We start from the raw sequence: 4,390 nt of genomic DNA, 5'->3' as shown, positions 1-4,390 counted from the left end.
AAAAAAAAATATTGGTGATTTGGGCTTACTATGCAGGGACCAAATAATATATATGGGCTACATTACACAATATATTTGTTTCATTAAAATATGTATGATTTCAGTACTTTGTAGGCCAGAACATGAATTGTATTTTCAATATCACTTCATAAATTTATAAACAAGAAGATATTATATTACCCAGACACTCTCTTTTTCAGAATGTAGAAGTCCACTAACAATATACTTCTTTTAGTATATATCTTTTAAATTTTGACAATGTAGCCTTTCTCAAAGTACATTGAGGATAATCAACTAATGATGTGCATATTTTTAAGTTTAAAAAAATTAAGACCCTTTAAAAAATGTTTTTGCAAAAATCTACATATAATTAGGGATAAAAACTCATTCTCCAAAATGAACTCTAAATACCCATGATCAAAATTTGAAATACTGAGGAGCAGCTTCGCAACTCCTCAAGTCTCTGTGTGCTTTGGCCTCCTCGCCTCCTCTCCAGCCTCCACCATGTCCATCAGGGTGACCCAGAAGTCCTACAGGGTGTCCACCTCTGGCCCCCCGTCCTTCAGCAGCTGCTCGTACACCAGTGGGCCGGGCGCCCGCATCAACTCCTCGGCCTTCTCCTGGGTGGGCAGCAGCAGCAGCTTCCGGGGCGGCCTGGGCAGCAGCATGAGTCTGGCTGCAGGTTACAGTGGGGCCCCAGGTCTGGGGGACATCACAGCTGTCACGGTGAACCAGAGCCTGCTGAGCCCCCTCAAGCTGGAGGTGGACCCCGACATCCAGGTTGTGCACACCCAGGAGAAGGAGCAGATCAAGACCCTGAACAACAAGTTCACCTCCTTCATCAACAAGGTACGGCACCTGGAACAGCAGAACAAGATTTTGGAGACCAAATGGAACCTCCTGCAGCAGCAGAAGACAGCCCGGAGCAACGTAGACAACATGTTTGAGAGCTACATCAACAACCTCTGGCGACAGCTGGAAACCCTGGCCCAGGAGAAGCTGAAGCTGGAAGTGGAGCTTGGCAACATGCAAGGGCTGGTGGAGGACTTCAAGGCCAAGTATGAGGAAGACATCCAAAAGCGCACAGACATGGAGAATGAATTTGTCATCATCAAGAAGGATGTGGATAAAGCTTAGATGAACAAAGTAGAGCTGGAGTCCCGCCTGGAAGGGCTGACTGATGAGATCAACATCTACAGGCAACTGTATGAAGAGGAGATCCGTGAAATGCAGTTGCAGATTTCTGACACCTCCGTGGTCCTGTCCATGGACAACAGCCGCTCTCTGGACCTGGATGGCATCATCGCCAAGGTAAAGGCCCAGTATGAGGAGATCGCCAACTGCAGCCAGGCTGAGGCTGAGACCATGTAGCAGATCAAGTACAAGGAGCTGCAGACCTTGGCTGGGAAGCACGGGGATGACCTCCATTGCACGAAGATTTTTGAGATGAACCGGAACATCAACTGACTCCAGGCTGAGATTGAGGGCCTCAAAGGCCAGAGGGCTTCCCTGGAGGCCGCCATTGTTGATGCTGAGCAGGGTGGGGAGCTGGCCATCAAGGATGCTCGGGCCAAGCTGGTGGAGCTGGAGGCTGCTCTGAGAACCGCCAGGCAGGACATGGCATGGCAGCTGCGCGAATACCAGGAGCTGATGAACGTCAAGCTGGCCCTGGATGTGGAGATCGCCACCTACTGCAAGCTGCTGGAGGGCGAGGAGAGCCGGCTGGAGTCTGGGATGCAGAAGATGAGCATCCACACCAAGACCATCAGCGGGTACTCAGGTGGACTCACCTCAGCCTGTGGGACCCCTGGCCTCAACTACGGCTTGAGCTCCTACCAGTCCAGCTTGGGCTCTGGAGGGGGCTCTGGCTCCTTCAGCCGTAGCAGTTCCAAGGCTGTGGTTGTGAAGAAGATTGAGACCCGTGATGGGAAGTTGGTGTCCGAGTCCTCTGACATCCTGCCTAAGTGAAAGGCTCTTGAGATCCCTCCCAGCCTCCCCACTCACTTGCTCCTGCAAGAAGGAGTTATGCAGGGGAGTGCTGGAACCAAAGACCTGAGGCTCAGTCCCGTCTCTAGCCCACCCCTGGGGGAGTCAACTGCCTGGGGCTCCCTCTCTTGCCCATGCCCCCAACTAAAAGCCAGTCCAAGTGTCTTTTTCAGAATAAAGCTTCAGCTGGCTCTGCCAAAAAAAAAAAAAAAAAAAAAAATTGAAAGACTGAGATTCAAAATTAAGACAATAATAACATCTCTGCCATGGAAATATAATGTAGATCAATCAAGTGTTAATTATATCCATGTTTAATCTTCCTTTCGATTACTAGATTGTTGAAATAATACATGTATTCTATATGTCCACATATGTATATATTTCTATAACTTTTTCCAAGAGTAAAGAATAGTGAAATAAATATTATTTTAAGAAAAAACTGCATCTTTAAAAGTTTGATAAATTGATACCAGATTGCCTTGTAGAAATATTACCAACTTAAAATATATTGAACAGTATATTAAAGTGTGCATTTCTTCATGCCCCCTTCCAATTAGAATAGTATAAATTGTAAAACCATTGCTAATCTGGTAGGTAAAGAATACCTGCAATGTTTCATTAGTTTACAATTATTTCATTACTAGTGCATGTTGTTGTCTTTTATCTATTTATAGTTGGTTTTCTCTTTGGCTTTTGTGACTTTTCTCTTTAAGTATATTAAATGATATACATTTAAGGCCCAGCATCCAGTCCACCTTTAGACCAAGGACACAAGCCCTAGAAGTCAACCTAGGGCAGCAACAATTCCCTTACACAGTGGTAGGTAGACCGAAGAGTGCGGACGTGTCTCCTGTAACAGGATAACGATATAATTTTGGCAATGGACCTGAAACTCACAGTCACTCTGACTGGCAGCTTGCCACACATGTAGCATTATATAAAAACTTCAGGCATGCCTCTGCAAGGAACTCCAGAGGCGTGAGGGAGCTCCTTTCATCCTTTGAGATTTTTTTTTATCCTAGTTCTGCTTATAAATCAAAGTGAAGATAATTTCAACTCAGTTGTCATTCTTGTCCATATTCAAATTTGGATCAATTCTTTGTAGTCTGGCCTACCCCTCACTTTCCAGGAACAGAACTTATTTTCTATGAGAAATTATCTCTGTGCCATATTCTGTGTGGCTTGGATGAGCTAATAGCACATAAAAAGGTTCATGTGACCAAGGATGACCAATCACAGAACTCATCTCTGACTTCCTGGTTATACTTATTCTGGAGTACATGTCCCAATCAGAGCAAATTTAATCTTATCTTAGACTTTGCTGGTGGGATTCCTTTCTTGTTTGGGGTAGCTGAGAAAGTAGGATATAACCCTGAAACTGCCAATGGTCCCCTTGCCACCAGAAGAAAAGGGCTTGTATGAAAATGAAGCCAATATATAGGAAAACATAATTCAGAGGTGGAAAAAGAGTTCAGATGCTATAGCTTAAACAGTTGAATCTAGCTTTACATAGGTTTTCCAGTTAAATGAACAAATTTATCCTTCTTTCTATTTGAGCCAATTGTGTTGGGTTTTTTGATATTAACACTGAAAGATTCTTGACTGATTCAGTAATCCATGTTTTTTGTCCCTGTTTCTTTTGGGGTGTACATCTTTTCATTGATTTGTAAAAATGTTCTTTACTTTTCATCGTGTTTATGGTATTTTTTGACAGAATTTTGATGATTTTTACATTTTTACATTTTTATTAAGTCTAACCTTTACTTTCTTCCTGGCATGACTCCCTGTTTATAAAATCATAATACACCTATTCACTTCACCTATTTTTTTTAAATTCTCACCTGCAACACACAGTAAATTTCCCTGTTTTTGCAGGCCTTTCTTTTGTTTCATTGCTTTCTTTATCTTTTAAGATAGTACCACACTCATTTTGGCCATATTATCTTTTAACACTTGTTAAAATTTTTTGTCCCTCAATAATTTTCCTTGCTGTTCTTATACTTGTAGTGTCTAGATAGAATTTTACAATCATTATATCATGTTCCTTAAATTAATATTTGTATTTTGATTGCAATTGTATTAAATATGTAAATTAATTGATAGTAATTCCTATTTTTATAATATTAAACTTTTCCACTTAAGAGCATAGCATATCTCAGCTGTTATTTAAATTTTCTCAGTGATATTTTACAGTATTTCCTAAAGAGGGCCTGCACATCTTCTAATTTTTCCCCAAGGAACTCTATAGTGTTTACTTTGGAAATTAATTTTTTTCCATTAGAGTGTATTACTGTATGTATTGTGAATATATTAGAAAACTATGGGTTCTGGCATATTTTTTATAAGATATATTAATCATCTCATTAGTTTTAATAATTATTTAACTAAATGTTTGGAGATTAAT

General features: G+C 41.3%; 1 pseudogene across 1 annotated transcript; it reads left to right on the top strand.

Annotated features, from left to right (window-relative positions):
* Positions 1–504: 504 nt before the first annotated feature.
* Positions 505–2,041, top strand: LOC309810322 (keratin, type II cytoskeletal 8-like; annotated as a pseudogene). The gene has a single exon. The product of its transcript is annotated as a keratin, type II cytoskeletal 8-like (transcript).
* The last annotated feature ends 2,349 nt before the right edge of the window (positions 2,042–4,390 follow it).

The sequence above is a fragment of the Mesoplodon mirus genome (assembly GCF_964341445.2).
Source record: "Mesoplodon mirus genome assembly, chromosome: 9".
NCBI lineage: Eukaryota > Metazoa > Chordata > Mammalia > Artiodactyla > Ziphiidae > Mesoplodon > Mesoplodon mirus.
Note: the sequence above shows the minus strand (reverse complement) of the source record. Positions and strands in the feature narration are given on the sequence as shown.